We start from the raw sequence: 22,391 nt of genomic DNA, 5'->3' as shown, positions 1-22,391 counted from the left end.
ATATTATGTTGTGATCACTTAAGGTGTCTGGGAGACTGCCTGCATGGGGGTACATTGTGGAGTTCTTAGTTAGGACCCAGTCAAGGATGGATTTCCTTTTAGATTTTATATTGCATCTAGTTGGAATTTGGACAAGCTGCTGGTAGCCATGGAGATTTATTAGATTACTTGGTGGTTCTGATATGCAGGTGAACCAATCTAGCTTGAAATCCCCCAGAATAAGGGTTTCTTGTGAGTATGTGGAGGAACACCAGGATAAGAAGTCTTCAAGGCTAGTAGGTGTATTAAAAGGTGGAATATAGATCACAATTGTGGTGATGACCTTTTTAGGGTAAAGTTGAAGTTGTGAGATAAGTATGTCCCAATTATTGGGGAGGGGTAGGAGTTTGGTAATTGACTTACAGTTAAGATGGACTTATATAGTACGGCAGTTCCACCCCCTTTACGAAGTGGTCTGTCTTGTCTAATGATATTGTAGCCAGCAGGGAGAACTTCTGAGTTAGCTATTATTTTATTTAGTCAGGTTTCTGTTAAAGCAACTATGTCTGGGGAGTGGTGTGCTGTTGTGGCCTGGAGTTCAGGTATTTTATTTTTGATACTTCTAATATTAATAGTTAGCATTAAAAGATGGTTGGTTTTACTGCGGTTGATGATTTGCTCAGGGATGAAGATAGTGGGGTTGTTATGTTGTGACATTTGTGTTGGAGCAGTTTGTGTTGGACAGGATGGATTTGGGCCTTGGTTGGGGTGGATATCCCCACTTATGGTGAGCTTGGTTTTAAAATGGTGATACAGATGTTGGTGTTTGGTGATGAGTGCGAGAAAGTATTGTGTTTTTTGGTGTAGGAATGAGAGTGTTAAATAAAAATAAACGATTACAACACAGGAGGCTCAGATGCAAAAAACTTTACTAGTGTACACCAGGAGGCAAAATACCATACAATACAAGTATAGAGTTTTGTCTGGCATGATACAGGAAATGTACTATGTTATATAGTCATACATTCAAGCTGTGCCCACTTCACTGATGTGGTCAGTCATAGGGCACCTACATCACTATGGTCTACAATATTCTATTCATTAGAAAAAGCTGATGTTATACTTTTTTAAAAGTTTTCCCATGAGAATAATACAGCCTTGCAAAGCACCTGGTCAGTTATAATGTTTTTCTGTAAATGTTATTTTTTCAAGGTTTCAGTCCTGCTCGAATACAATAGTCAGTTCAGTCTTGTAATACACTTCTTTGTTCTCTTCGCAACATTACTTTAGCAGCTGTGCTTTATCTCTGATAATATTCACAAGGCCAACCATCTCAGAGGAAGGAAGGAAGATTTTCAATGCTTTATACATTCATTTTCCTGACCCAGCAGATAATCATTAGTGAAAAACATAAGCTTGCTGAGCTAGCTACTGCCAGGGTCAGAGTTCAAACACACTGCAGCTCCAAAGCTTCAAGCAATTACATGTAAAATCATTCTTACTGCCATATTGTAAAATAGAATAAAATGCATTACATACTATTTGCTTTTAAACTAGCACTTTATATATGTTCAAATACATATTTTTCTAACATTTTCCTCCCTTTTAATACTTTTTATTCTATTCAGAAACATAAACAATATCATATCATTCCCTAGCCTTCTCCTTTAAGGACTTTCAACTAGGCAAGTCATTTGGTTTATATTTCGGAAAGAGTTTAATTTGGAACCAATAGCTCCAGTTCAATGTCTTGGTACAAAGTCTCAGTTACAGATATATCAACAAATTCTTTGACTAATTTTTTCATACAGGGAATCCCACAACAGACACATGCTCCTAATAGAAGCAGACCAACACAAATAGCAATCAAAATATTCATTAGGATTGAACCCCACCCACCAAATAAATTCTGGAAAAAGTTCGTCAGTGGGTTTGGGCCTGGTTCAGTCATGGCCGATACCTGCTGTATTACCTCTAGGTGATCATTGATCTCATGTCAATTGTCTGGTATGAACGCACAGCATTCTTCTTTGATAAGCGCATTACCACCTCTTGCTGCTAGGGTGAAGTCAAGAGCCATTCGATTTTGTAGCACAACAGTTCTCATTGCATTCAGTTCATCAGTCACAAGTTCGAGAGCGGAAAAAGTTGCATTACTCATTACCTTGAGAAGCTTTGACAATTTTATCAGCTCCCAGATCGATTTGACTGCTCCATAGGCTGGAAGTATTCCAGCCCAGGATATAACACTGTCACTCAAGTCCATATGAGTCAATTTTTCTTTATCTTTCACAGAATGATGATCCTTCCAACCAGCTTTGATTTTTTCCCATTGGATTTACAGGTTTTCCGATTGGATTCTCAGGTTTTCGGGCTACATCTCTTACATTTCGTATCTTACCTAGAGGTAATTCTGCAGTATGCCTTATAGCTGGAACCAGATAACCCAAAAAACAACTGCCGGACCAATTCTCAGGTAGCCATTTGTATGCTTTTTTCCCACAAACAAAATAACAGTTTTCTACTTTAGTACTGATGCGGGTTAACTCTGAATGAAACATTTTCTTGTCTATAACAGACAATTGTTTATGCAACTCAGGATTTTTCTGCACATCTCTCAATGTTGTTTTCATTGAGCTCAAATATGAATCATAATTTGTGCTACAACTAGTAGTTTTATCTTTAGTCTTAATATAGCATTTATAAGATACAGTTATGTTACAGTTACTCCAACCTACTTGGAGTGTATCATTTTTATAGAAACAAACAATTCCTCTCTGTGTAATAGGCAAATACAATGCAATCTTGTCCTGTGATCTCACAGAACCTGTATCAAAAAGTAAATTTTCCCAAGTCTCATTTATCCCCAAGGGGACAGCGGACATCAACAGTCCTCCATATGTTGTTGGTATAGCAGTACAAACCCAGCAGTTTGAAATGTTCATAGTCTCTACATATACACGCTTCATAGCTAGGTATGTGTTAAAGTTTGGATGCCAGTCTATAGACAGTTCATCACATTTCTCCACTTTCATTTGTACGGTTATATGCAGGAAAAACCACAACAAAAGGAAAGTCACCACAAACATAGTCAATAAATGTACAGTTAGCAAGATGGTTAAACAATATCTTCGGGGTTGATTTGTATTTTTACTCATTTTGCTCTTGGCCATCCTGCCTTTGTTGTGTATCAGTCACAAAATGTTTATCAAGCTGAAAATTCTTTACCGGTTTACAGTGCGTCAGGTGGACCCAGGACGACCTCTCAGCAACTTTGACTGCAGTAGGCATCGCCAACAGTACCTGGTATGGACCTTCTCACTTCGGACTTGTCCAGTTCTTCTTCTTTATGACCTTCAGCCACACCCAGGACCCAGGGGTCAGCACCGCTTCTAGTGGTCTGGTCTGTTCTTTATCTGAAAAAGAGTTCAACTGCAAAACAGTTTTATTTGTTAACAGTTTCCTCATGTAATTAGCTAATGAGCTGTCAGCCTCTAGCTCTGCAGGCATGAGAGCTTTCCACTGTGGCACATAATATGCCCTTCCAAATATCACTTCAAAGGGAGTCAAACCCTTTACATTTGGAACCGTTCTCATGCTCAGCAGTGCCAAAGGCAAACAGCAAGTCCAATTCTTCTGTGTTTCATTTATTAACTTTCTCAACTTGCTTTTCAAAATTCCATTGTACCTCTCCACCAGTCCTGCAGACTGCGGGTGGTAAGCACAATGATTCTTCAAGGAGATCCCGAAGAATCTCCCAAGTTGCTGAATTGTCTGATTAACAAAGTGTGTCCCATTGTCACTAGAGATTCTTTCCGGTATGCCAAATCTAGGAATTATTTCTTTTATTAGAGCTTTTGCTACTGTTGCTGCATCCAGATTTTTAGTAGGAAAGGCTTCTACCCATTTGGAAAACATGTCTATAATCACTAAACAGTATTTTTTCCCTTCACATTTGCTCAGTTCTATGAAGTCCATACAGATAGTATGGAATGGGTATGGTGGTGTAGGAAAACTCCCTTGCTTGGGTTTGAATGCTCCTTGTGCATGGTGTTTGTTACAAATATGACATGCTGCACAAAATTTTTGTGTAAAGTTCGTGAATCCATATGTTTGTAATATTCGATTTACTAACTGTACCATCCCCCCTGTTGAGACATGGCTCTGCCCATGGCTCAACAAAGCTGCATATCTAAATAAATTAGATGGCAATATTGGCTTTTTCTCCTTGGAGATGTACAGTCCATTTTCAAGGATTGCACCTCGTCTCTCCCATTTCTGTTTCTCAGCTTTTGTAGTTAATGTCTGCATTGTTTTCAACATTTCTAAATCTAAAATCTCAGAGGGTTGTAATTCCTCATTCAAAAGTAAAGTTTCTGAGTCTGAGGCTGCTTGCTTTGCAGCTGCATCAGCTCGTGCATTACCTTTTGAAATCTTATCCTGTTGTTTTGTATGAGCTACACATTTACAAATAGCTACTTTGGTAGGTAACTGAATAGAATCTAATAAGTTCAAAATAAGTTGCGCATGATTAATCGGTTTGCCAGTAGATGTTATCATTCCCCTATTTTTCCATTGCTGCGCAAAAACATGCACTGTAGAGAAAGCATACTGACTGTCAGTATATATGTTCACACATTTGTCTTTCGCTAGAGTGCAAGCCCGTGTTAAGGCTATCAATTCTGCTGCTTGAGCAGACAGGTTATGCTGTAAGGGTTGGGCTTCTAAAATCTCTGTATCTGTGACTACTGCATATCCTACTAGATTCTTCCCTGTAGGACCCTTTCTGCATGAACCGTCCATATAAAATGTCACCTTGGCATCATCCAAGGGCATATCAGTGAGGTCTTGTCTGGGCAAAGTTATTTGCTCAATTTCCTGCAGGCAACTGTGTGGTGTGCCATCCACAGGAGTTGGAAGTAACGTTGATGGATTTAATGTTGTACAACGTTCAATTACCATATGAGGTTGGCTCAGCAGTATGGTCATACAAGAAAGATGTCTAGCAGGAGATAGATATGCTATTTTTTCTTGCAGTAAAATTATCGCGACTGCATGAGGCACTCTCAATGTGAGAGGGTGGAATAACACCACTGAGGCCGAAGCCTGTACTGCCATTGCAGCTGCGACTACTGCTTGCACACAGTGAGGCAATGATCGTGCCACTGGATCTAACTGTGACGAATAGTAAGCTATGGGGCGTTGCTTACTCCCATGCTGTTGCGTCAGAAGTGACGTCATGTATCCCTGTTTACAATCTACGGTTTGAAAAAATCTTTTGTGGTAATTTGGAAGTCCTAAAACTAATGATGAAGCTATCAATTGTTTTAGTCTGCAGAAAGCTGTTTCTGCTTCAGGTGTCCATTGTAATACATCTTGTGCTGCCATTGGTGTTTTACATATTAAATCAGCCAATGGAGCAGATTCTAAAGCATAGTTTGGTATCCGGCTTCGACAAAAATTAGTCGTTCCCAAGAAGGACATCATTTCCTTCTTGGTTGCTGGTTTGGGTGCCTGTAAAATTGCTGTTTTTCTGTCTTCGTCTAGTATTCTACCTTCATTGGATATTACATATCCTAGGTATCTAACCTGTTTTCTCCAAAGTTGTAACTTACTTTTGTTTACTTTGTGTCCTTGTGCTGCTAAGAATTTCAATAATGCTATTGTATCTTCCCTGCATTGCTGTTAGGTAGGGGCTGCTAGCAAGATGTCATCTACATAAAGTAGAATCTGACTACCTCCTGGTGGAGTAAATCCTGCCAGGTTGCTAGCCATTTCTTGTGCAAATATCGTTGGACTTTCACAATATCCCTGCGGTACCCGAGTATAGGTATATCTTTTACCTTGAAATGTAAATGCAAACCAATACTGGCTATCAGGATGTATAGGTATTGAAAAGAAAGCATTGCTTATATCTACCACAGTAAAATATTTTTGTTGTGGCTTCAAATCGTTCAACAAAGTGTGTGGGTCTGGCACCGTAGGTGCTCTGGGTATTATTGCATTGTTTACGGCTTGTAAATTCTGTACCATCCGCCATTCCCCGTTTGCTTTTTTAACAGGAAATAGAGGGGTATTACATGGTGAATCTAGAGATTCTACCAGTACTCCTTCCTTGAGTAATGCTGCTATTATAGGCTTGATTCCTTGCTCTGCATCTTTCCTCAAGGGGTATTGTCTTTTTTGTGGTCTAAATGCTGATTTTGGTGTAATGGTTACTGGTCCTGCTGTTCGAATAAGTCCTACATCTGATTTGCCTGTTGACCAAAGAGTATTTGGTATATCGCACAGGGCTTTTTCTTCTTCTTCTACCAAGAATGCTAATCAGCTGTCTTCACTAGTTTGTAAGTGTACAGCTGGTCATGTCTGTGTTAGCCAATTCAATTTCTGTTTTTGTACTCCCTGTTCTGACAATTCTAAATTGGTTTGTTTTTCCCAATTTGTTACTTTTTCTCCTAAATCTGCCCATCTCACATCTTTGCTCTTTGTCAAGCTGACATGTGGCAGTCTATTAGATTTGTACAGTGTCATGAATTCCTGAGGTCGTGAACAGCTTACTACACTGTTTCCCTCAGTATCCCAATATAAGGTTCGTAATACTAATCTGTTAGCAGGATTTTTGAACAATTCTTGCTTATATTCCTTATCAGGTCCTGGCATACTACAGTAGTATAGAGTACAATGTAACAAATGCAGTTGGTCAGTGTCAAGGGGGGGGACCTTACTGATGGCTACATTCATCAGTTCCTCAGTTACTGCCCCTGGACCAGTCGTAACCAGATCCTGGCTGTACCAGTAAAAAGTTTCACCCTCCGATCGCACCACAAAAGTATCCATTTGTCTTTGTGCTTCCATACCCTGCATAGTAGGAACTACTGCTATGCCAAATATCTGCATAAGATCTCTTCCCAGTAAGTTTACTGGACATTTTGCAGAAACTACAATTTTACTTTTCTGAGTCATACCTGAAACAGGGTCAGTTATGGCTATATCATGGGAGAGTGGCTCCCTATATAGCTGCCCATTTGTTGCTTTTACTAATATATAGTCAGGTGATTCAGAGTGTTCTGGTAACTTTGAAGGGTGTATCAAAGTTCGTGACGCTCCTGAGTCACACAAGAATTTCACTTCCCTTCCTTCCACCAGAAGTGTAACTTCCGGTTTTGTATCTGCCAAATAGAGCTCCAAGCTCAGCAATGCTAAATCTAAAATTTCACTTTCTTCATCCTCTACATCTGTTTGCACTTCCTCTATTCCTTCCACTACATTTACATTTGTCCTTTGTTTGTTAGTTTTTCCTGATGATTTTTGATTGTCATCACTATCATATAGTCAGTCCTCATCACCTTTATCTTCTGTAGTTGCCTTTTTATTTAGCCTGCAATCCCTTGCTAAATGTCCTTTCTTACCACACTTAAAGCACTCACCTTTCTTTTTTCTCTCTTCAAAATCCTCTGACCTTTTGTCAGATTGTTTATTATCCTGGGCATTTTTCTTACCCTTTTTACTTGACTGTACTACAAAGACCTCTGCTCCATCTTCAGCTGTGAAGACCTGTGTCTTCTTTTTCTTTTTACTATTAAAGTGTCTTTCAGCATGCCTAGCATACTCAAGTAAGGCTTGTAGCCTGCTTGTTCGGTGATCTATCATATGCTTTGTAATAAAGCTACTGATAGGTGCAATGCAACCTTTCAAAAACGCATTTTTCAGTTGCTGTTCATATGAGCTATCATTCGTCTGACTTTCAGGAATAGTCATACCACTATGGTTATTGAAACATTCCAATAATCTACCATAGTACCCATCTACAGTTTCATTATCTTGTTGTATGCATTGGTTAATGCAAGTCCAATCTGCTCTAGGTTTCCATTTTTCAGAGATTCGGTCTGTAAGACCTTTCACTCTGGTATCTAATTCTGCGTCACTATGTGAGAGTGGTTTAAGCTCTGCGTTACGAGAGTTCCAGGTGCCACAAATCATGTGCCAGTCTGGACCCACAATCTGTCTAACTACCCTTTCTACTTCTTCCCCATTCAGGTGGTAACTTAGTCTCATACCTTGTAAATCTTGTATAAACTTTTTGTAATTAATTTTCGGATGAGGGATTCCCTCTGTAGCTTTCCGAATGTCTTCCGGTGTCCATGGTCTATATACTAGGAAAGTTGGGTCCTGCCCTTCCTGCCCTGCCTGAGGATTCGGTACCTCAATTAGTGGACAGATTTCTTCTTCACTCTCTTCTAGTGTGTCTCTCCCTATTTGATATAAATCTGTGTCCCTAAGTGTTTTACGTGTCCGGGACCTAGTTTCAATAGGTTCTCTAACAAATGGTTTTAGTGCTCCTGCAACTTCAGGATAATGTGGAGGTGGACTAGCCTGTCCTCCTGCTTCATATCCTGAAAAAGGTATTGGAGGGGCCGTCGCTATTACTGTATTATTATCCTCTTTATCTAAAAATAATGTTTTCGCATTTTTAATTTTCTGTTCCCTTCGGTTCACTTCCTCAATCCACCTATGTGCCTGAGGAATGCCTAATCGCCGTTGTTTTTTTGCCTGACCTTCTGCGTCAGATTTAAGCTGTTTTAAAAGTTTAACTAATGAAATCTTATTTAATTTACCGTCAAATCCGTATCTATTAACCCATTTTGTGTAATACCTTACATTATCTGCTCGTTATAATTGCATATATTTTGCGTCATCAGTTAGGGGCGGATCTCGCGATTTTTTAGTGCACTGATTTCCCATTTCAAAAGAAAAATGTTACATAACCCTTTTTTTACCACGTGGTATCTCAGTTCCTTACACAGTTTATCTAGAATAACTGCCTACCTTATTCTGTTTCCCTGATCTCTGACAAAATATACAGTAATTTCCTTTTGTCCCTGATCTGAATAACAAATCTATGACAATAACATTTACTGTAACCTAGTCCCTGATCTAAAACAGAAAAAAAGGCATATATCTTCCTACCTGAGCCTCCTGGGTCAACCAGTTCGAGACCGCTCTTCAGCCGCAGATCAGAAAAGTGGCCAGCCTCTCAAAACGACAATTCAGTCAGAGGTCTTTGTGTTTCAAGAAGAACCATTTCGGTAGCTTCTCCTGCACAGTATTCGACCACCGGTACACTCTGATCTGTAGCTGTCGAGGGCTTCCGGTCAAACGGAGGACCAAACTGTTAAATAAAAATAAACGATTACAACACAGGAGGCTCAGATGCAAAAAGCTTTACTAGTGTACACCAGGAGGCAAAATACCATACAATACAAGTATAGAGTTTTGTCTGGCATGATACAGGAAATGTACTATGTTATATAGTCATACATTCAAGCTGTGCCCACTTCACTGACGTGGTCAGTCATATGGCACCTACATCACTATGGTCTACAATATTCTATTCATTAGAAAAAGCTGATGTTATACTTTTTTAAAAGTTTTCCCATGAGAATAATACAGCCTTGCAAAGCACCTGGTCAGTTATAATGTCTTTCTGTAAATGTTATTCTTTCAAGGTTTCAGTCCTGCTCGAATACAATAGTCAGTTCAGTCTTGTAATACACTTCTTTGTTCTCCTCGCAACATTACTTTAGCAGCTGTGCTTTATCTCTGATAATATTCGCAAGGCCAACCATCTCAGAGGAAGGAAGAAAGATTTTCAATGCTTTATACATTCATTTTCCTGACCCAGCAGATAATCACTAGTGAAAAACATAAGCTTGCTGAGCTGGCTACTGCCAGGGTCAGAGTTCAAACACACTGCAGCTCCAAAGCTTCAAGCAATTACATGTAAAATCATTCTTACTGCCACATTGTAAAATAGAATAAAATGCATTACATACTATTTGCTTTTAAACTAGCACTTTATATATGTTCAAATACATATTTTTCTAACAGAGAGCATATGTGTTTAGTTCTGAATTGGTCCATTATGTAGTTCTTGAACATTTCTGGGCATATATTATTATAATGTGTGGTGTCTGTATATGAGAGTGCATAATGTAGTGTTGTGCTACTAAGTTTAGGGATATTGCTAGAGTGATAACTTGTGGTATTATAAAGAATTATGAGAAGACAGACTAGACATAGTTGTGTGATAGTCATGGTTATAAAGTTTAAGTTGGTTCTAGGTGAGGGTCTTGATAGGAATTATAGGGCTGCACTATATGTGGATGGGTAAGTAGTGTGGGTGATGTAAATAATGCCTAGTGGGAATGAGAGTGGTTGGGAGTATTTTGTGGTGGAGCAAGTTGGTGTGGTATAATGTGATCAGACTTGAGGAGCTGTGATTGGTGGAGTTGATGTAAGTTTGAGCTGTGGGTGTGGCTGTGATTACTATAAATGTAGAGGTAGTGGGAGTGAGAGGAAATAGGGGGCAGGGCAGGGGAGCGGAGAGAGCCTGAGCGGTAGTGAGGGCGAACGGAGCGGGCCAGAGCCCACTAAGACAAGAGTAAAAAGTAAATATTACTTTACAAATCTGAACACTCTAAACAAATTCCTGAGGTCTAATGGCTTACCAGCAAGCAGAATGCAATTGCTGAAGAGCACTTGTGTCCTGATGGGAGACTAGAAATTTAAAGATGGCTCCATGCTCAGCAGGAGTCTAATATAGACTTAGTATTGGGGGAGGGAGATACCACAAGGGGTGTAAACCAGGTGGAATGCAAAGAAACCAGTGAAACCAGAGAGGCAATCAGTGGAAATCTATCAGTGATGGCCTCAGAGGGGGTAAGTAATAATTCAAACTACCTGTAAAGTGAAGGAGAGAGGAGACAGCAGATTTTATTAAGGTTGGGAGTGTGTCTTCACATTGACTTGCTTATTAGTAGCCAGTTTGTGTACAGATTAGAGTAGGGAGATACATTAGCAATGAAGAAGAATGTATAGAGATGCAAATAAACAGGTGGGCCTCCAAGTGATACAAACTAAGGTAGAAAGCATGGAGAGGGCTTCTTGATGGTTAATTTAGTCACAGAAATCTGAATTAAATGTATAATGTCATGTAACATGTTCCAAATTCAGTGAAATAAAAAAAAAAATAAAGTAATGTTGCTATGTTGAAAAATATTTTGAGAGCTAGACAGGCTGAATGAGTTATCATCCACTGCTGTACAGTATGTATGTATGCATGTATGGACATTTGGCTGAAATGCTAAGGGAAACTTAAATATTAGTATTTGCAATTAAGTATGCCAGACAAAGGTGCCACAAGAATAAAATGTAACATTTTCAAGAGCTTCCAAAACAGCAGTGAGTATGGAAACAGTAGACAGGGATATGTAGCAGTGAAGGAATCTCAAGCTACCCGCTGGTGTAGTAAATTAGGTAAAATTCAGTCAAATGACCAGAAACCCAGAAGATTTTATAGCTGTAATGATAATACAAATATCTCACAATACTGCAAATTTAAAGAAATAAAATGCCATCATTGTGGAAAGATTGGATATTTCAGTAACCATAGTAAATGCAAATATAAGTAAGGAGTAAAAGGAAAATAATGCAAAATATGTTTCAGAGCCAGTGTTTTCAGTGTTAAATGATAAAGGGAAAGAGTTGTTTGCTTAAAATATTTTAATGAGCAATACAGGAATGGACATGGAGATTGATCCAGGGGCAGTAACATCAATTCTATATGATATTAGTATATATTATATTATATTATATTATATTATATTATATTATATTATATTATATTATATTAACTATATTATATTATATTATATTATATTATATTATATTATATTATATTATATTATATTATATTATATTGTATTAACTAATATTACATTATATTATATTATATTATATTATATTATATTATATTATATTATATTCAGTCAATGTTTCCAAAGAAAACTTAAAATATAGACAGGGGAAAGTATGTTAGTAATGGATAAGATTATGGTTGTAGTATGCTGTGAAAAGTGAAGGAAACAGATGGCATTAGCTGTAAAAGTAGATAGTCCTACTTTGTGTGGGAGGAATTGGTTACAGAAGCTTCTTTTAAACTGGAAATATAACATTTGTGAGACAGTGTATTAAATGAGATAAAATTGATAGCAGTACTAAAAATGGCTGCTTAAGTGTCTCATGTAAGAATTACACTTTACATTTCACTATGCAAAAGGCAGATGAAAATGTGAAAAGATTATTAATCTGGTAAAGTAAAATTAATAGGCTGAACATATTCCCCAGGATTCAGCAAGCTCTGCACGGTGTGCAGGAATAGTGCAAGAGCTGCTGGAGGCAATATGGCCACTGAGAGATCCAGGAACAAGCTCCCGGGACGTGCACAAGTGCTCCTGCACTATTCCTGCATGGACACAGCTCCTGTATGCTAATTACCCCATTTACAGGTGAAAACCATGCAAATGAGGTGAATTAGTGATCCAGAAAGCAGGCAGTCATCCGTGCAGGATTAGTGTAACCTGCAGGAATGTGTTCGGCTAGTAACCGAGTACATTTTTACAAACTACAAAATGGAACCATGACAGCTCCAAATAAAGGGAGTATATAATGTGGAAGGTATGCCAATTGCCAAATATATGGCCATTAGCATGGAAAATAGTTTCAAAATAACAAAAAATAACTTTTATTTTTTTGGCCGATTTCGGCCGTTTATGCGTTGGGCAGTGGCAAGCAAATGGGATAGGCCCGAAAATAAAAATAAAACCTTGAAAAAAGCTTTTTAGGCAAAAATCACAATTTTGCCATTATAGTCAATGGCATGCAGAAGACAACAAGGCCACTGAATAGTGGTTGCTAAGGGGGAAGGCTCAGTGTTAGACTTGTAACAAGGCATTAGCAGTCAGTTCTATGCAAATGAGGGGAATGATACTGAATCACAGATTTCACCTCATTGCTAGCCAGCACCCAACCGTGTAGGTGCAGAAAAACCATGGTGCAAGCCTAAGAGTTAGCTGACATCATAGAGCGGTGTGTCAGGCATACTGTAAGCTTATTGGAGCACTGTGGCTCGGGTTTGCCCTTAGCTTAGCAGAGCTAAGGAAGGGTGTGTGTTTGAAACTGCCTAGCAGTATTTACATTGCCTAAACGGGTGTGAGTACCGCGCACTGAGTTTTAAACAAAAAAAAAAATAAATAAATAACAGGAAATAGCAGCTCCATTCACATCTGAGCACTGTGTTTGTGTGGCACACCTTGAGGCTTAAACAGGAAGGCAATGGGAAGGGAAAACAGCAGTAGGAAGGTAATCAAGGAGAACTAGCATAGCTGACAGGTGAAATGTATCAGAATCAGCAAATTACACAGGCAGCAGACCAGCCCAGCCTACAACACTACTATAAACTATGCAAACACCTTTCCCTCTGGTTTTTCCCACAAACTCTACACCACCGGTGTATATACAAATGGGGAAATTTTACCTAACAAAAGCAACAAAATGATAGGGGCTGCTTTTACTCTCATAAATCAATATGTGGAAGAGGCTGAGGTTGGTGAGGATGAGAATGCTGATGACCAACCCACAGTGAGGAGAAGGAGAAGAGTGTACAGACCCAGGGTAACCTACCAGGGGCTACATGAGCTGGAAATAGTGGAGCACTATAGGGTGGACAGGGAGCTCCTACAGCAAATTGTTGAGCTGTGCCAGCCACTCTTCACATACAGAACTAACAGAGGGAAACCCATCCCAGTGGATACCACAGTATGTGTAAGCTTAAGAATACTAGCCACAGGTACCTTCCAAATGTCAGCTGGGGATATCATGGGGATCTCACAGGCATCAGCATCCAGGGTACTCCACCAGTTTCTGGATGCCATGTCAGCACATACCGGTGAGCACATATATTTCCACAACACCCGTGAGGCGTTGACCAGCAATATGTGGATCTCCACCAAATAGCAGAATACCCTGAGGTAGTGGGCGCTATAGACTGCACGCACATACACATCAAACACCACCCAGCAAGTGGGGTAGAGTCTACATAAACCGCAAGGGCTTTCCCTCCAACTGCCAGGTCATGTGCAATGCCCAGGGCATTATAATGAATGCGTGAGCTGGCAGCCCTGGAAGCTATCACAACTCCCACATCTGGCATATGATGCAGCTGTACCAGAGATTTGCCAGTGGTGACATCCCATATGGCCACCTAGTGGGGGATGCTGGTTACATACTGGAGCCGTGACTGATGACATCCATTAGAAATGCACATACACCCGAACAACAACTCTATAATGAGGCACACGCACAAACCAGAATCATAATAGAGCATGTGTTTAGGATGCTAAAGTCACGGTTCTGGTGCCTGGAGATATCCAGTGGAGCCTTGCAGTACTCTCCAGCTACATGTACCCAAATTGTCATTGTATGTGCCATGCTACACAATATGATCCTATGGAAACAGCTGCAGCAGGAACAGCATGAGGCAGAGCCACACAGCCCCCCACCATTGCCAAGGCCAGCACAGGCACATACTGACTTGAGTAGGAACAACCTGAGCCTGCCCCTGTAGGCAGAAGGAGGCATGCCCAGTATGCCCAGGCCTTGGCAAAAGACAACGCATAGCACATACACTGACACATTAGGAACCCAGGGAATGACACCTCTCCCTGACTAGCACATACAGTAAAAGGGATGCCAAACATGACACTACCTGTGCTTAACCATGTATAGAGAGTGCACTATGTGCATCCAACATAGTCAGCCTCCAGCACCATCCTCAGTACTGGCACAGCCACAAGGTAAGTCACTCTCCCTATCAATTGCCGAATGGAGTAGTATGATCTGGTACTTGTATCTATGGTATGGATGTGAGCATGCAAGGGAGTCGGGTGGCTGAATGGGATGCCAGCAGATAGCAGACATCTATATGAGCAGCATGAAATCCATAACAAATACTGGTGTCAACATAGTAGGCAGTACTAGACAAGGTGACATATCCCACTGCAGGACATGAGGTGGGCCAAATGTGTGTCCATAGGACACATACATGCATGTCAGTGAGGCTCACATACCCAACAACAGTCTCAGCCAGCAGGACAGGTGTAGATGACCACAAAGAAAGGCTGTGCTAAGGCCTCCGATTGATGGCAATGGAGAACAGCCCCCCTCCAGACCTACACAGACAGACAACAACAGGTCAGGCAGTTGGATTTTAGTTCTGAAGGGTAAGATGTCTGAAAATGAAATGCAGTTCAGTAAAACCTAAGATCTGTACTACATTGATATACCTCTAGTCTGCATGATAGGTCACAATACAGAATGAAATTGAAGCCAACAGAGTACCTGAAATACTAGTACAGTCATAGCAAATGTTTACAGTTGTCAGGTGTACCCCCCCCAAATCCTACGTAGAAATGTAGTAACGTACGTGTGGGTATAATAACAGTGGAGCACAGATTACTTCAGCTGGCCAAATTAGCAGGATAGATTGTTGTATGTGTACAATATGCAGGGCTCTGTGTGTTAGGTTGTTGTGTGTTGTATATTGTGTGAAAGTGGTCAGCATGTTGGCATGGGGGGTTGTGTCCCAGTGGCCTATGGCCAGTACAGTGGATGGCAGGGCCAAGTTCTAACAACTGCAGTGCCAAACACAGTGCATCCCAGCAAGACCCAATCCAGCAGTAATCCATACTAATTGTTTGGATGTAATATCTGTCACCATCTGAAAGATGGATATGGCATGAATGTGGGTCCAGATATACAGAAAGTACTCAGGTGGAAGTACCCTAGACAGAGAGTGTTTAAAATGTTACTGTCAAATGGACACACCTTTGGAATAGTACATACAAGATAGCAGAACATTAGTTGGCTGGGTAGTATGGAATATTGATGTAGTCTGGCCAAACACTGGCAGACCACAAAAGGCACAGTTATGAAGTACTGAGAAACTGCTGATGTCCCTGCACAAACCAGCATAAGGGGAATGCCCCACGTATATCTGTGAGTCACCTGCAAGAAGCTTCCATAGCACACATGCACTCAGCTCAGCCCACCATCAGCCACAGGTTCACCACAGGTCATATCCCTGCTGTTGGGAATGAGTACAATATGACCTCCACTTCTGTATGGGAATACCCACAGAATGTAGCATGCTGAAGAGGTCTCCCATGCAGGTGTGTCCCTAGCTGTAAGCAGCACCCTGCCAGCATCCACACCAATGGATTAATAAGGACAGAAACTATTGCCATTAACACCTTGCACTCCTACCCTGTCACCCCAGGGGAATCCAGTGGCTTGCAGCCTGGAACTGTAGGATTGACAGAATGCACTGGCCTGCTACAGATGGCCTGCATTACTACCAAATTCCCTACAGTCCCCTGTCAAAGGCCTGTGTCTCACCCGTACTGCCAATATATGCTATCTCATGGAGTCCCAAATAATGACATAACACAGTCTACAGAACACAAATGCAAGGCCATGTCGACAAATTCCAGTAGCATGTCCAACATGTCCTACTGCATGAACTGTGGACCAGCCACTAAATACTGCTGGGATGAAGTGATAACTATAGGGATACTTATTGGATATCACTTGCATAATGTTAGGAAGAGGATAGAATAACAGGGGGAGGGGTAGAAGCATGGACGCCATAGAGTGTGTGAAGTCTGAAACTCTGATGTGTGCCCATACTATCCCTGCCTGCAAACCCAGGAATGGGTGGCTACAAACCTGCTCATAAACCAAAATGTGAAGGAGAAATTACCTGATATATGAGCCCTGCCTCTGGGTAACCTGTGTGAATCTGTACAGCTGAGAGGTATGGCCACAGCAGGATATGGCCATTCTGCCACATTGATAGATGTACACGCATGGGATCCTCAGCCACTACAGTACCAAGGTGCTGGACCATTTACACAGACCCATCAGCAAGTGTCTGCAGCTACCCCTCCAGAATGGCATGATTGTGCAAGAATATGTAGGCTGCAGACCACAATACTGGACACAGCTTCATTCATCTTGTATTCCCCAGGAAATGACTGCAAGCAAATAAGTATATCTGTCAGTAGTTGATGACATAATACATCACAGTGTAAAATAGTATATATGTCTGAATATCTCTGCTAACACCAAAACCATGTAGCAGAAGCAGCACAGACACAATTAGTTATAGTATCCCACTATCCTTTGCCCATTGTGACTCCATATTGTCAACCTATCTACAGATATCCTGTAGAAACAGATTGCTAGCTGTAGGTGTAGAACACAAATGCCTGCACTGGAGTACAACCTACCTGGAATGGATTCACACATTCAATACAGAAGGTCATATTGGGCATGTTCCCACACTTAGAGAAATGAAGCCCATGTCTGACAACAAAATACAGAGGAGTCATACTGGGCATACTCCCACACTTAACAGAAATGAAGCCCATGTCTGGCAACAACAGTGGACTATACATATCTGTCAGTAGCAGATGTCTGTGCACACCCACCACATGGCACACCAATCATGCTTTGCATACACATCGGATAGGAATACACACATATATCCAAAGACAACACACTATAATAGGTCAAACATACACAAACAGAGATGTGGTGAAGAGAGAGATAGACAGTGACAAGAGTGTCCCATCATGAGGCCTGTCCCACCCACCACACATTCATTTGGCCAATATCACATGATGTGACAATGTCTATCACTGTAGACATTTGCTTCTGATAGTGGTCATCACTACAGTGTCTGTGGTGCTAGTGATAACTGTGTAACATGACAGTATAAGTCATTCTTCATCTAGCAGTCATATTCACAGTCCTGTCAAATGTAAAGTTGTGTGACTGAGTGTTGTGTGTGTTTCCAGAGGAATGGATTATGGCCCATTCACACACACTACACTCCCCATTGCCCTAGTTTAGCTAGTCTGCTGATGTCAATCACCTTGAAATACCCCTTTGGAGAAAGTGCATCCTTATAAGTTCTGTGGTGTGTGCAGTAACTGTGTAATGCTATAGTGTGATGTACTAGTTAGGTAGGAGTTCTAACCCCCAAAATGGCAACTGTGAAACTCTGTGTCTGTGTAGGGAGCAATGATTTTGAGGCCATTCATAGACACTACACCTCCCATTGCCCTACTTTAGCCAGGCTGCTGATGTCATTCACCTTGAAATATACCTTTGGATAAGGGCTAGCCCTATAAGCTCCATGGCACATGCAATAACTGTGTAATGCTATAATGTGATTTACTAGTTAGGTAGGAGCTCTAATCCCAGGCATGGCAACTGTGAAACCGTGTGTGTGTGTGTTTGCGTGTGTGTGTGTGTGTGTGTGTGTGTGTGTGTGTGTGTGTGTGTGTGTGTGTGTGTGTGTGTGTGTGTGTGTTTGTGTATGTAGGGAGCAATGATTTTGAGGCCATTCATAGACACTACCCCATTGCCCTACTTTAGCAAGGCTGCTTATGTCATTCACCTTGAAATACACCTTTGGATAAGGCCTAACAATATAAGCTCCATGGTGCATGCAGTAACTGTGTAATGCTGTAGTGTGATGTAATAGTTAGATAGGAGTCCTAATCCCAGGCATGGCAAGTGAGAAACTTTGTGTGTGTGTGTGTGTAGGAAGCAATGATTTTGAGGCCATTCATAGACACTACATATCCCATGGCCCTACTTTAGCAAGGCTGCTGATGTCATCCACCTTGAAAAACACCTTTGGATAAGGGCTAGCCCTATATGCTCTGTGGCGAGTGTGATATCTGTGTAATACTATGGTATGATGTACTGGTTAGGTAGGAGTTCTAATCCCAGACGTGACAACTGGGAAACTTTGTGTGTGTGTGTGTGTGTGTGTGTGTGTGTGTGTGTGTGTGTGTGTGTGTGTGTGTGTGTAGGGAGTAATGATTTTGAGGCCATTCATAGACACTACATGTCCCATTGCCTTACTTTAGCAAGGCTGCTGATGTCATTCACCTTGAAATGCACCTTTGGAGAATGGCTAGACCTATAATCTGTCTGGCGCATATGATAACTGCATAATGCTGTAGTGTAGCTTACTAGTCAGGTAGGAGTTCTAATCTCAGACATGGAAACTGTGTGCTTGTGTGTAAATATTAATGCTTTTTAGGCTATTCACAGTCACAATACCTCCCATAGCCCCACTATACCAAGCCTGCTGATGCCATGCACCTTGAAATATATCTTTGGACAAGGGCTATCCCTATAATCTGTGGTGCATGTGATAACTGCACAATGCTGTAGTGTAACTTATTAGTCAGGTAGGAGTTCTAATCCATGAGATGGCAACTGTGAAACTTTGTGTGTCAGTGTGCATAGAGTTTAATGATTTTGAGGCCAGTCACAGTCACAACGCCTCCCATTGCCCTACTTTGCCAAGCCTGCTGATGTCATTCTCCTTCAAATACACTTTTGGACAAATGAAAGCCCTATAAGGCCCATTGTGTGTGCTATAAGTGCAGAATGACTTAGCAGCAGTTGATATACAGCTATGGGTTTGAATTTCATCTGTGTCATGTGTTAATGTGGGTACATATGTATGTGTGTACCTCAATGATTTTGGCTCCATTTACAGCTGAAACCCATCTCAGAGCCAGACTTTAGCAGTCCTGCAGATAGCATCCACTTTACAAATACCTGTTGTAAAGTCCAAACTATGTCAGGACAGTGGTGCGTGTGGTAAATGGGAAACATAATGACCTGTGAAGGTTGTTAGATAGTGGTTTGAACCCTACCACTGGCAAATGGAAATGTGTGATTAGGGTGAAATAATTTTTGTAACTTCTCACCGACTACATCACCCAATGCTAGTATTTACAAGGGCTGGTGATGTTCCTCACCATAGAAGTACCTTGGGACAACATTCACCTAATAAGCTTTGTAGCATGTGTGATAAATGTGGTATACTGTAGTAGCAATACATAGCTAGGTAGGGGGTTTGAATCTCAGTACTGGCAAGTGTGTGTGTGTGTGTGTGTGTGTGTGTGTGTGTGTGTGTGTGTGTGTGTGTGTGTGTGTGTGTGGGTGGGTCTGTTGTCAGTATCCTGTGTGAATATTGCTGTGTTTGTGTAATGACAGGAGGCATTGTGGGGCAGGTTTTGCTAAATTATTATATTGAGGACCTACTATATTTAACAATGTCCACCTTACAAGGACAGCAGATGTCAAACAGCAGAGATGCTGGTGTACACAATCCATAGCCCCACATGTGACATAATGGATTGGTGAACAATATGGGTAACTCTTGTACTCAGAGAACATGCTCCACCCATGTGTCCTACACAAACACACTTGGCTCTTGCTGTATTACACCCTTCCTTTCTTACTTTGTCTCTGTCTCACAGTCTCTCTCTCTCCCTCTCTGGTGGATGTGGAAAAGTACAAGTGTTTTGCATAGGCAGCAGCTTGACTATTGTAAGGGATGCTTATGATCAGCTAATGGCCTATGCACAAATAGCAGTCCCACACTCGCTAATTTCATGTGGAACAGCTGTGGTATCATTCCATAGCCAATTGTTTGGAAACACACTCCTATAACTAAGCACTTCATGTGGGTGTGGGCTCTTTTCCTTCACTGTGAGCAGTACTGCATGTGGGTGTTTGACAAACAGCATCACAGAGGGTATTTGGAAATACATTTACAACATACACTGTGGAGACAGGCCAACAAACAGGAGGGGGAAGTTCCAGACATGGGGACAGAATGTAAGTAATGCTGTTCTACATTGTAAGTAATGTTGGTTTAACAGGGCTTGTGTGGATATGGCCGTTCTACATGATTTGAAGTCTGGCATGACAGCATTATGTGGGTGAGGAAAGTCTCACCTGTAGGGCTATCTGCAGACTGTCCAGAGTTTGGAGTCTTACATGTGTTTCGTTACTCACACATTTCCTATCTGCAGATATGCAGTAGCATACTCTGATTATTGCAGTCAATACATGTTGACTTCCATGTGAGTTACTGACTTCATATCCCTCAGAAGACATTTGACACAATAAATCCTGGTACACCAGGTAATGTTCAGATTATCACAGTAATATGTCAATACTGGTGCTGTGTTTGTGCCTCCGTCCCCCATGTCTGTCACAGTTTGTCCATATGCCATGCAGTAAGAGGTGTATATCTACAGTACATCATTATTTACTGAAATCATACCTGGTAACAAATTAGTGAGATATCAGAGTGCTATAGATGTTATGTATAGTAGGCCTCATATTTCAGTACAGAACCTGGACATTCTGTTGTAGTGTGTACAATAATGAGGTCTGTGTACTTAAGGTAATTGTTGACAGAGTGTGTATTGTGCATATGTTACCTGGCCTGTGTACAGACTGTGGTAGATGTCAATGTCCTTGGTCCTGTTCTATCAGATGTTGCATGCTGCCCCAGGTGATGGAACCCTATCAGTGTACATGTTTGTAGGGCCAGACCAACACATGTCCCATGCCACAGTCAGGCATCAGCCTGCACTGTGTAGTGGCCGACTATATGTAGGGTTACTGTGTGAGTGGTTCATATGAGGGTGCTGTTGTTCACACAGTACGTATACTGTAATATTACTTAGGCTTACCTTAATGTGACTGTGACTGTGTTTGTATTGGTTGTGGGTCTGCAGCTTCATACTGGTGTCTGTTACTCTGTGCTGTTACATGCCTGCAGTACCTGCTATATTTGCAAGTACATGTGCATACCCCCATAGGATACTTGGGTCAATGTTGTGGCAGTCTACCCGTAGTTTGCACAGTGCAATCCGACATGTCTAGCAGATCAGTTTGGTTACCTACTGTGATGTTATGTCCAGATATTTGTTGGATCAACTGTTGCCTACCAACCATAACTGTTGTGTATGTCCAAAAAAGCAGTGGGATGGTGTAAAGATGTATGCCACTAAGTAGTGTGTAGTATGTGGCCTTGGGACCTCTGCTCCTACAGTTAATATGTGTTAGGGCAGACAGGCGTGTGTGAATGCATCAACTGTGTGAGCTTATCTATTCCAGTATTTTTGTGATATCCCCATTTACATGGCTGTCAACATCCACTTTGTGAGATGTGGTACACACATCTTGCACTAAGGAGGTCAGTGTATACCTCTGCAGTGACCAGATTGTGTCAGACTGTGCATGTTTATTGGTCACGTCTCTGCTGTATTCCACAGGATCAGTGCTGTGATTAGTGTGGTACTTCACTATGTTGATCTTATGATGTCTGTCGGTCACTGATGGCGTACCTGTCAGTAGCAGAAGTGACGTCCCACATGGCATGTCTGTCAACACAACCCCTGTTACTGTAGCAACATTCCACATTTATACCTGCAACACCTGCAGTAAGAGGTTGTGACCATTGCTACTGCAGTATGACTCCAGTACAATGTTACGGCCATTTGATATATATATATATATATATATATATATATATATATATATATATATATATGTATATAGATTCACTTTATATCCTCAAAATACTGAAATGTCAAAATTCAGTATTTCAAAGCTATAAAGTCAAA

The sequence above is a fragment of the Protopterus annectens genome, chromosome 10.part0 (assembly GCF_019279795.1).
Source record: "Protopterus annectens isolate FY-2018-M chromosome 10.part0, PAN1.0, whole genome shotgun sequence".
NCBI classification, from domain to species: domain Eukaryota; kingdom Metazoa; phylum Chordata; order Ceratodontiformes; family Protopteridae; genus Protopterus; species Protopterus annectens.
Note: the sequence above shows the minus strand (reverse complement) of the source record.